At 39.9% G+C, this 12,480-nt stretch overlaps 1 long non-coding RNA gene across 1 annotated transcript; it reads left to right on the top strand.

The window, feature by feature from the left end:
- On the top strand, positions 301-8,298 carry LOC107637786. The gene is made up of 3 exons (XR_001619525.2): positions 301-313; positions 4,434-4,436; positions 8,068-8,298. It is a non-coding gene; the product is annotated as an uncharacterized LOC107637786 (long non-coding RNA).

Here is a 12,480-nt window from a genome sequence, read left to right as displayed (position 1 = left end):
CCCAACGGGTGTTTTGTATGCTGTTTTGTATGCCCAGAGTGCATCTTGTAGTCTGGTGCTCCAGTCTCTTTTATGAGGTTTGACTATCTTCTGCAATATACGCTTTATCTCTCTGTTTGACACATCAGCTTGCCCATTAGTCTGAGGATGGTAGGCTGTTGCTACTTTATGAATTATCCCATGCTTCTGCAGTAATCCTGTTAGTCTCCTGTTACAAAAATGGGTGCCTTGATCGCTCACGATTGCTCGTGGTGATCCAAAGCGACATATAATGTGGTTTCTAACAAAGGAAACAACAGTGTTAGCATCATTAGTGCGGGTAGGAAATGCTTCCACCCATTTGGAAACGTAATCTACAGCTAGCAATATATAAAAATAACCATTAGAATTTGGAAATGGACCTATGAAGTCGATGCCCCAAACATCAAAAATTTCACAGAAAAGCATAATTTGTTGAGGCATCTCATCCTTCTTGGATATATTACCAAATTTTTGGCTTGGGAAACAAGATTTACAGAATTCAGCAGCGTCTTTAAAAAGAGTAGGCCACCAGAATCCACAGTCTAAGATTTTTCTAGCTGTTCTTTGAGGGCCAAAATGTCCTCCACTCTCAGATGAGTGACAGGCCTCTAAAATATACTGGAATTCTGATTGAGGCACACACCTTCCAATTACCTGGTCAGTGCCACATCTCCATAAATATGGGTCATCCCATATATAATATTTAGACTCGCTTTTCAGCTTGTCTCTTTCATGCTTAGTAAAGCTTGGAGGAAAAGTGCGGCTAACTAGATAATTAGCGACAGGTGCATACCAAGGGACTACCTCAGATACTGCTTGCAGGTTATCAAATGGGAAATTATCAGCTATAGGAGTGGAGTCATCTTTAATGTGCTCAAGGTGACTCAAGTGGTCTGCCACTAGAATCTGATTACCACTCCTATCCTTTATTTCTAAATCAAATTCTTGTAGTAGCAATATCCAACGTATATGTCTTGGTTTGGATTCCTTTTTAGCTAATAAATACTTTGGAGCTGCGTGGTCTGAATACACTACTACTTTAGTACCAAGTAAATAGACTCGGAATTTATCCAGAGCCAAAATAATAGCAAGAATCTCTTTCTCAGTAGTAGTGTAGTTAGATTGAGCAGTGTCTAAAGTCTTAGACGCATAAGCAATGACAAAAGGATCCTTACCTTCACGATGAGCCAGCGCTGCTCCTACTGCATGGTTGGAAGCATCGCACATGATTTCAATTGGCTGGCTCCAGTCTGGTCCTCTCACAATTGGAGCTTGAGTCAGGGCAGTCTTTAGTTTATCAAATGCTTGTTTTCAATCCTCACTGAACTCGAACTCAATATCTTTCTGCAGTAATGTAGATAAGGGAAGTGCTACCTTAATGAAGTCCTTAATGAATCTCCGGTAAAAACCTGCATGGCCAAGGAATGAACGGACTTCTCTCACAGAGGAGGGATAAGGTAAACTAGAAATAACATCCACCTTTGCTGGATCTACAGAAATGCCAGTATTAGACACAACATGTCCGAGTACAATACCTTGTTTAACCATAAAGTGACATTTTTCAAAATTTAATACAAGGTTTGTACGGACACATCTATCTAATACTCTAGATAAACTATCCAAGCAAAGGCTAAAGGAATCACCATAAACGCTAAAATCATCCATAAAAACCTCCATACAGTCCTCAATAAGGTTAGAGAAAAGACTCATCATGCACCTTTGGAAAGTAGCTGGTGTATTGCACAAGCCAAAGGGCATTCTCTTATAAGCGTAAGTCCCAAAAGGATATTTAAAAGTAGTCTTTTCCTGATCTTCAGGAGCTATATGAATCTGGAAATAGCCTGTGTAACCATCTAAAAAGCAATAATGTGATTTACCTGACAGGCGATCCAGCATTTGATCAATGAATGAAAGAGGATAGTGATCCTTATGAGTGGCTTGGTTGAGACGCCTGTAATCAATGCAGACTCTCCAGGCATTCTGTACTCTGGTTATTATGAGCTCTCCATGCTCATTCTTTACTGTAGTGACTCCAGACTTCTTGGGCACCACTTGTACTGGGCTTACCCATTCACTTTCTGAGATGGGATAGATGATATCTGCCTCCAGTAGTCTGGTCACTTCCTTTTTGACAACCTCCAAAATAGTGGGATTCAGTCTTCTCTGGGGTTGGCAAACAGGCCTGGCTCCCTCTTCTAAAAATGTTCTGTGCTCACAAACTTGAGGGTTGATGCCTACTATGTCTGCCAAACTCCACCCAATTGCCTTCTTGTGCCTCCGCAGCACACTAAGTAACTACTCTTCTTGTTGAGAAGTGTGTTCTCGTGCAATGATAACTGGAAACTTCTGCTTGTCCTCAAGGTAAGCATATTTGAGGTGTAGAGGGAGGGGTTTCAATTCTAGTTGCCATTCATGGTAAGCCTCTGGATTGTCTGGAGCTGGTGGCAATGGTAAAGTACTTTCACTGTCCTCAGAAAGTGTCCCCACACTCGGACTTTGTCCTATGTACTTCTCTTCGAACTCCTCTTGGTGAACATCAGCTACGGTTTCATCTATGATGTCACACTGGAGGATAGAATGATCTTATGGAGGTTGCTTCATAACTCCATTCAGATTGAAGCTTACTACTCGCCCGTCCATTTCAAAAGAGTATGTTCCTGAAAAAGCATCCAATTTGAACTTCTATGTCTTCAGGAATGGTCTTCCGAGTAGGATTGATAATGGCCTCTCTGAGTCATTTTGGGGCATCTCCAGGATATAAAAATTAATGGGGAATGTAAGCCCCTTAATACCCACTAATACATCTTTAGCAACTCCAGCCACTGTAATAATTCTTTTATCTGCTAACACAAAATGAGCTGCCGACCTTTTTAAGAGAGGGAGCCTCAAAATATCATATATAGACAAAGACATTATACTAACACATGCTCCTAAATCACACATGCAGTCAGAAAATATCACACCATCAATAGTACAATTAACCATACATGGACCTGGGTCACTACACTTTTCAGGTAAACCTCCCATTAAAGCAGATATGGAACTACCTAAAGGAATAGTTTCTAATTCATTAATTTTGTCTTTATGTATGCATAAATCTTTTAGAAACTTTACGTATTTAGGTACCTATTGAATGACATCAAAAAGGGGAACAGTTACCTCAACCTTTTTTAATATTTCTACCATTTTGGGGTCAGGTTTCAACTGCTTCCTGGGCTTCCTTGCAAGTTGTGGAAATGGAAAGGAATGGCATTTTCTGCAGTGTCCGCGCCCTCTGGTGCTTCTTCCTGTGATTGAGCTTCTTCTTCTTCAGCCATGTCCTGTATGTCCTCTTCGTCCTCAACATCTTCTATTTCTACTACCTCTTCAACTGAGGCGTATTCTGGTGGGTTTGGCTCTTCCTGATTCCTCTCTTGCAATGTGGTTCCGGACCTTAGGGTGATGGCATTAATGCCACCCTTTGGATTGGGTAATGGTTGAGAGGGGATTCCACTGGAGCTCAAAGGCTGGTTATTGGAGTTATTCATTGATCCAATCTGTGAGACAAGAGCTTGCAAGGTAGAGTTCATACCATTTAGAGTAGAAGTAAGGTTATTTTCCATGGCCTGTTGTCCCCGATCAATAGATTGTAGTAGCTCATCATTAGAAGATGAAGAAGGACAAGTGATCTGAGAGGTCTGCTGTTGGTTGTGCTATGATCCTTGGAATTGCCTCAGGTGAGGTGCTTTGTAGGGCTGGTTCTGGTTCTACTGCCTGTTGTTGTTATTATTCCACCTCTGATTTCCCTGATTGTCTCTGCCTCCTCTGTTATTGTTGTCTCTCCAACTATGATTAGAATTATCTCTCCAACCTTGGTTGGAATTGTCCTGCCATCCATGGTTGTAGTTACCACCTTGATTGTATCCTTGATTGGGACGGTCATAGAAGTTATGAGTGGCTGCCATAGTGTTGTCTTCTTGCTGGAGCTATGGACATTCATCAGTATAATGGCTATAATCAGCACAGACTCCACACACTCTCTGTGGGACTAACTGTTGGCTTTGCTGTGGTGGAGAAGATTGAGCTTGTTGAACTTGTTGTTGATTCAATTGCATCTTCTTCAGTAAGTTGGTCATTTCACAGATACTCTAAGTTAGAGCAGCAGTCTCTCTGCTAGAGGATACTTCTGCAACAGCTTTTGAACGGCCCTGTTTTTGCCTGTGATTCCTTGTAGATTCAACTAAGTCGTTGATCAGTTGCCATGCCTCATCAGTGGTCTTGTACTTTTTCATAGACCCATTGCAGGCACTTTCCAATGTGGTCTTATCTTGGGCCCTCATGCCCTGTGTGACGTAGCCGAGCAACACTATCTTGTCAATCATGTGGTGGGGCATGCTTCCAGAAGATTGTTGAAGCACTCCCAATATTCATAGAGAGTCTCGGATTCGTCCTGAACAATCATGGAGATGTCTTTCCTCAGTTTGTCAGTAACTTCAGCTGGAAAGAATTTTTCCAAAAATTCCCTTCTAAGCATATCCCATTTAGAAACAGTTGCTGCATCTTGAGTGTAGTACCACTCTCTCGCCTTTCCCTCAAGAGAGAACGGGAAAGCTTTCAACAAAATAGAAGATTCATTCGCACCATCGCGCCTGACAGTAGAACAGGCTGCTTGGAAATCTCTCAGGTGTTTGATAGGCTCTTGAGCAGGTAAGCCATGAAACTTAGGCATCAAGTTGAGCAGTGCAGTCTTTATTTCAAAGTCTGTAGCCACTGCTGGGTGATGCGCTTGAAACGGTTGCAATGTGAAATCAGGGGTTCCAGCCTCCTGGATAGTAACACTCCTAGGTGCTGCCATGTCACCTATACGTAAATCAACCGAATCAGTAGAACGGGGGCTTGTTTCTTCCTCAAATGACGTTTCAGATCCGCCCTCAGAGAGGACTAACTGACGCCGAGCTTGCCTTATTCGTGAGATAGTTCTTCAAATCTCAGGATCAAATACTGGCAAGCATGGATCAGGAAGTGAACGCGTCATTTAACGAAAGAAATATGCAGCTCATAGTAACAAAATAAAATAAAATCTAATTAATAACTTGGCACTCTATTGCAATTCTCTGGTAACGGCGCCAAAAATTGACGTGGCGGAAATTGGCGAGTTAAGAAATTGTTATAAGAGATGCGTTGCAAGTACAGTTCTTAACCAACCGAAAATCCACTTATCAATTTAGAAGGGTTGTCACAAAATTTAATTTAAAATACTGGGAGTATGAATCCCAGGTCGTCACCCAACGAGTTGCAAAAAGATGTGCTATTTTATTAATCAGATGTTTTCAAAAAAAATTGTTTGACTTGATATACAGGAAATTAAATCAGAGAATTTAGATAATTTAAATAAAAACCTTGACTGGGAGTAGATTAGTTGGAAGCCCTATTCTTGTTGAAGTACTCTCAAGATTAATTGATAATTGAAGGTTACTCTGCTTAGTTATCCCTTACTAGGTAGAGGAAAGTCAAGTAAGTTGGAAAGCTATTTCTAGTCACAAATCCTAATCCTCTCCCTTGGGAAGGACTAGTGTCAATGACTAGAGGGTGATCCAACAACAAACCTAATTACAATTTTTCTCTTGAGTAATCCAACTCAAGGTTTCCTTTCAATCATCTCTCAATCAAGTTACGGAACTACTCGCTCATTATGTTTGTAAAATCCATGAAATAAGAAAAGGAAATATCGAAAGACATGATAAATAATAATCAAAGGAATCAATTAAAAATAAAAATAGTTCTTGTATTAATAAATTCTAAAAATAATCCAATAATAATTCTGAGTAAATAAAGGACATGGAAGAGTAAGTGACAGGTAAGGAAACGAACTAGAATGACGAAGTCTTCACGGAGGTAATAACTCTTCTCAATATCTCGATCCAAAAAGCAATAAAATCAAAATCCTAAGAACTATGAATGTGTAGAGAGAAAACCTAGAGGAGAGGAAAAATCAGATCTAAAACTAGCAAATATGCGAAATGAATGTTGTTGTTGGTCTCTGCATGTTCCCTGGCTCTAATATGCTTTTCTGGGCCAAGAACTGGGTCAAAACATGGCCCAAAATCGCCCTCGGCAAATTCTGTAGATTCCGCAGATCGCGCACGTCACGCGATCGCGTCATCCAGGCGTTCGCGTCATCCAGCGTTTTGCCTTGCCACGCGTGCGCGTCGTCTACGCCTTCGCATCACTTGTGCAAATTTCAATCCGCGCGGTCGCGTGAGTCATGCGTCCGTGTCACTGCAATTTCCTCTATCTCGCGCGGTCGCGTGAGCCATGCGTCCGCATCACTTCTCGCTGGTCATCTCCTTATTTTCTTGTGTTCCTTCCATTTTTGCAGGCTTCCTTTCTAATCTCCAAGTCATTGATGCCCTATAAAACCTGAAACACTCAACACATAGATCACGGCATCGAATGGAATAAAGGAGAATTAAAATACAAAATTAAAAGTCTCTAGGAAGCAAGCTTTCAACCATGAAGTATTTTTAGGAAGGAATTATAAATGCATGCTTATTTAATGAATAAGTGGGTAAAGATTTGATAAAACCACACAATTAAACACAATATAAACCATAAAATAATGGTTTATTAGACATACAAGAATTCTCAATTTAAAGTACTTATTCAACAACAAGGATTAAGTGTAGACACAACCTTTTGGGTTGCCGCTTTTCATTCTTCCTTCTGTTGTATTCCTTTTAAGTCATAATGCAAATTGTCTTCAAATGTTGGCTAGTTTCCTGCATAATTCTCAAAAGTTGCTTACTTCGCAAGCTTTTAAGTGAATGGTTATTATGCATGAATTGAGTGTGTCTTTTGAATTTATTTTGGTGTGAGAACACCAAACTTAATTCCTTGCCACTGCCTCTGATGCACAAGTTAACCAATTATGAATTCTCTTGGCCTTGCTAAAGGTTATGGAGCTAGAAATTAGAAAGCAACTAAATGGTTATATGATTTGTCTGATTGCTTGGAGCTAGCATTATACAGGAAGTGAGAATGTGCTTTTTAGATACAATGTTGGTGGAACACCAAACTTAGAATCCTTCATTCTCCCTTAAATTATTTTGGTCTGCAACACCAAACTTAGATCCTTGCAATACAGACAAAACCACTCAACTTTTTTATTGAAATAGCTATGAAAAGAAAACTACCTCAAGTTGGGTTGCCTCCCAACAAGTGCTTCTTTATTGTCATTAGCTTGACATTCTTCATGCTTGTTCAATTCAAATTCTGAAGTTACTTTTCCTTGTCCCATTGCCCTCCTAAGTAAAGCTTTGCTCTTTGACCATTTGCTGTGAAATGACTCTTTGTGTATTCATCTAACAATTCAAGGCTTCCATAAGGAAAAACCTTTGTCACCAGATATGGACTAGTCCACTTAGACTTAAGCTTGCCAGGGAAAATTTTTAGCCATGAGCTATACAAGAGCACTTGCTGTCCTGGTTTGAACTCCTTCCTTAAGATCCTCTTGTCATGCCACCTCTTAGCTTTTTCCTTGTATATATTGGCACTTTCATAAGCTTCCAGCCTAAATTCATCCAATTAATTTAGTTGTAGCAATCTTTTCTCTCCTGCAGCTTGAGAATTAAGATTGAGAAGTTTAGTGGCCCAAAAAGCTTTGTGTTCAAGCTCTACAGGGAAATGGCAGGATTTTCCATACAATAGCTGGAAGGGGGATTTTCCAATAGGTGTTTTGAAGGCTGTTCTGTATGCCCAGAGTGCATCTTCTAGCTTTCTAGCCCAATCTTTTCTAGTAGCTCCCACTGTCTTCTCTAAAATCCTTTTTAACTCTCTATTTGCAAGTTCTGCCTGTCCGTTGGTTTGTGGGTGATAAGGTGTAGCCATTTTATGTACCACCCAATACTTATGAAGTAGTTTCTCCATCTGTTTGTTGCAAAAATGACCACCACCATCACTAACCAGGCGCTTGGGCACTCCATACCGAGTGAATATGTGCTTCTTTAGAAATTACAGGACAATTTGTGCATCACATGTGGTTGTGGCTATGGCTTCTACCCACGTGAGACTAGGGGTGGGCATGGTTTGGATTTTTAAAAATCCAAACTGGATCCACTCCAGAACCAGTTTTATGGTTTAGGAAACCAAACCAGAACTGGATTGAAGAGCAAAACCGGTTCTAAACCGGTTTAAAAAAATAAAAACCGGTTCTAAACCGGTTTTAAAATTTAAATCCGGTTTTATTTACAAACCGGTTTTAAATCCGATTTTACTTGCAAAACCGGTTTTAAATCCGGTTTTTTTAAATCCAAATTATTCTTCTTGTAAATATCTATCAAGTTCAGATCTTGTATTTGTTCTGCGACCGGTTGCTTGCAGAAAAAAGCCCATGCCATGAAAATCGGTATTAATGTTGTTGGCTTGAACTTCTTGCGTATCAGCTTCACTTGCTTCCCCAGAACTTTGGTATTGCTGATAGAGTAACTTTATGCACTTGGACAACTTTGACTTCAATTCGCCTCCTTTTTCTTCTCCAAAGAAGTAATCCAAGAAATAATTGACATACTCAATCTTTTGCATTGGATTAAGTACGATAGCAATCAATAACAACATATTCACCAAATCAGGATTGCCCCAATACTTCTCATACTTAACCATCATCCTTTCTGCCATTGACATAGTACTAAAATCAACAGAATCACAAGAATGACAAATAAATTGTCCAATTGCAAATACTTCCTTCATATACATATCACTGGTAACATATAAGGTACCAGAAACACGTATAGTGGCATCACTGAACACTCGCAAAAATGGTACAATATAGAACACTTACCTATTGGCTTAAATCAGCAAGTAGATTTTTTATGAAATCAAGTTTTAGGGGTGTTCAATTTGAAAATTCATACACCGTATATAAACAACTAGCGCTACATATATACTATATATATTATGGTACATGCATGAACCAAAAAATTAATAAATGAGCATGGCAATCAGTTGATCAAGGATTCAACAAAACAGAACAAATCAGTATACTCATGAAGGAACAAAACAGAACAAATCAACAAAATAGAAAAAACCCAAATAAAACTCAGAACTCAGAACCAAGGGCAAGGAGGAGGCTTACCTCAATTGATGAGCATGAGCTCCGGCGAGCCACCAACGAAAGAAGAAGAGAACCGAAAAAGAGAGAAGACAGAGTCGCGAATGGGAGGTTGAGGCAGAGAGACAGAGTCCCGAATCAAAGTGAAGACTATAGACTCGAAGAGGTAGAGGCCGATGAACCACCGGCGAGCTCCGACGAGAGGCAGAGAGGAAGAAATGTTGACGGTGGCGAAGAGTGGATTTGGGAACCACCGGCGAGCTCCGACGAGAGGCAGAGAGGAAGAAATGTTGACGGTGGCGAAGAGTGGATTTGGTTTTGTTGAATGGATTTGTCGAAGAGGAGAAGACTCAATTAGGGTTTTTTTAGATCCGGATCTTAATTTGGATCTGGATCTGGATCCGGATTTAAAACCATTTAAATAGATTGGATCAAAAACCAAATTATAAAATAAATGTAATTTGGTTTGGATTTTTTTTGGTTTAAAACTGGTTTTTTTAAAATGGTTTGGTTTGGATTTGGTTTAAAACCCAAAATATGGATTTTTTTGCCCACCCCTACGTGAGACATACTCCACTGCTACCAAGATGTATCTGAAAGAGTATGAGGGAGGAAACGGACCCATAGAATCAATTCCCCAAAGATCAAACAGCTCCACTTCTAAAATATAATTTTGAGGCATCTCATTCCTTCTTGTCAACCCTCCAATTTTTTGGCATTCATTACATTGATGAACAAACTCTCTAGCATCTTTAAAGATGGTTGGCCAATAAAATCCACTTTGAAGCACCTTGGCTGCTGTTCTTTCAGGCCCAAAATGTCCCCCATAAGCTGAGCCGTGACAATGCCACAAGATTTTGCTTATTTCATTCTCAGGGACACATTTCCTTATCATTCCATCTGAGCACCTTCTGAACAAGAATGGCTCATCCCATATAAACTTCTTTGCTTCATTGAGTAACTTCTTTGTTTGCTACTTGGTGAGTTCCTTGGGGATCTTTCTTCCAACCTTATAGTTTGCAATGTCTACAAACCAAGGACTTGTTGGATTTGCAGGAGGTGTTCATCTGGAAAGCTTTCATTCATTGGTTGTGATGCTTCTTGGATTGTATCTTGTGGCAGTCTTGATAAATGATCAGCAACTTGATTCTCACTACCCCTCCTATCTTTTATTTCAATGTCAAATTCTTGTAGGAGCAATATCTATCTGATGAGTCTTGGTTTCGCGTCCTGTCTTGACATGAGATACTTAAGGGCAGCATGGTCAGTATAAACTATAATTTTGGATCCAATCAAGTATGATCTAAATTTATCAAATGCATAAACCACGGCCAACAATTCTTTCTCTGTCGTGGTGTAATTTTTTTGAGCTTCATTCAGTACTTTACTTGCATAATAGATGACATGATGCAAATTTCCCTTTTTTTGTCCCAACACAGCTCCAATTGCAATGTCACTTGCATTACACATGAGTTCAAACGGTATTCCCCAATCTGGGGGTGTGATGATTGGTGCAGTTGTGAGTTTGTTCTTTAGAGTTTCAAAGGCATGCTGGCATTTTTCATCAAAAACAAAAGGATTATCAGCCATTAGCAAATTGCTCAATGGTTTGGCTATTTTTGAAAAATCCTTGATAAACCTTCTATAAAATCCAGCATGTCCTAAGAAACTTCTAACAGATTTTACATTAGTTGGTGGAGGGAGTTTCTCTATGATCTCCACCTTTGCTTTGTCAACTTCTATCCCTTTTCTTGAAACTTTGTGACCAAGAACAATCCCTTCAGGTACCATGAAATGGCACTTTTCCCAAAATAAAACCACATTAGTTTCTTGGCGCTGTTTTAAGACAAGGGTAAGATGATGCAAGCATGTACTGAAAGTGTCACCAAAAATAGAGAAATCATCCATGAAGACTTCAATAAATTTTTCTACCATATCCGAGAAGATTGAGAGCATGCATCTTTGAAATGTTGCTGGAGTGTTACACAATCCGAATGGCATCCTTCGGTATGCAAAAACTCCAAAGGGACATGTGAAAGATGTCTTCTTTTGATCCATGGGGTCAAATACTATTTGATTATAGCCAGAATACCCATCAAGGAAGCAGTAATATGCATGACCGGCTAGCCTCTCAAGCATTTGGTCAATGAATGGGAGAGGGAAGTGATCTTTGCGTGTGGCATCATTCAGCCTCCTATAGTCAATACACATCCTCCATCCGGTCACAGTTCTTGTGGGAATAAGTTTATTCTTTTCATTAACAATAACTGTCATCCCACCCTTCTTTGGTACCACTTGAACTGGGCTTATCCATGAACTGTCGGAGATAAGATAGATGATCCCTGCATTCCACAGCTTCATTACCTCCTTCTGGACAACTTCTTTCATTGTAGGATTTAACCTCCTCCGAGGTTGAACCATTGGTTTGGAATTATCCTCCAAAAGGATCTTATGCATACACACCGTAGGGCTGATGCCTTTCAGATCATCAATGGTCCATCCTAATGCATTCTTGTGAGCTTTAAGTACACTAAGGAGTTATTCCTCTTCCACTTTTGTTAGGGAAGAATTGATAATTACCGGGAGGCTTTCTGATGTGACAAGGAATGCATATTTGAGATGAGTGGGCAGTGGTTTCAATTCTTGTTTTGGTACTTCTCCTCTTCTATCGTGTTTTTCCTCTTTTTCAATAGAGATCTCAGCTACTTGTTCCACTGTTGTCTCTTGATCTCCTTCTTTTTCTTGCTCATGATGATTATCTTCCAACATTTGTTCCACCAAAATCTCTATCATATCCACACTCATGTAATCCTCTTGCTCAGGAAGGTGTCGCATTGACTTGAAAACGTTTATGACCATCTGTTCATTGTGGACCTTGAAGATCATCTCTCCCTTTTTTACATCAATGATGGCTCTTGCTGTGGCTACAAATGGCCTTCCCAGAATGATTGAATTGTTTCCTTCCTCCTCAGTATCCAAAATCACAAAATCTGCTAGGAAGATAAACTCCCCAACCTTTACCAACAGGTTTTCTACAATTCTGTTGAGTGTCTTGATTGATCTATCAGCCATGACCAATGACATACTGGTGGGTTTAAGTTCTTCTATGGCAAGCTTTCCCATCATTGAGAGGGGCATTAAGTTGATACTGGCACCAAGGTCACAGAGAGCTTTGTTGAGAACTATTTTGCCAATGGTGCATGAGACTACAAAGCTCCCTAGATCTTTGAGCTTTGGTGGAATACCCCTTTGAATCACAGCACTGCATTCCTCAGTGAGCAGCACAGTCTCCTTCTCAAGCCAACTTCTCTTTTCGTTAATAAGTTCTTTTAAAAATTTGGCATACAGAGGCATCTGTTCTAATGCCTCAGCCA

This window comes from Arachis ipaensis, chromosome B04 (genome assembly GCF_000816755.2).
Source record: "Arachis ipaensis cultivar K30076 chromosome B04, Araip1.1, whole genome shotgun sequence".
Classification (NCBI taxonomy): domain Eukaryota; kingdom Viridiplantae; phylum Streptophyta; class Magnoliopsida; order Fabales; family Fabaceae; genus Arachis; species Arachis ipaensis.
The sequence above is the reverse complement of the archived record's forward strand: the minus strand, read 5'-3'. Positions and strand labels throughout refer to the sequence as shown.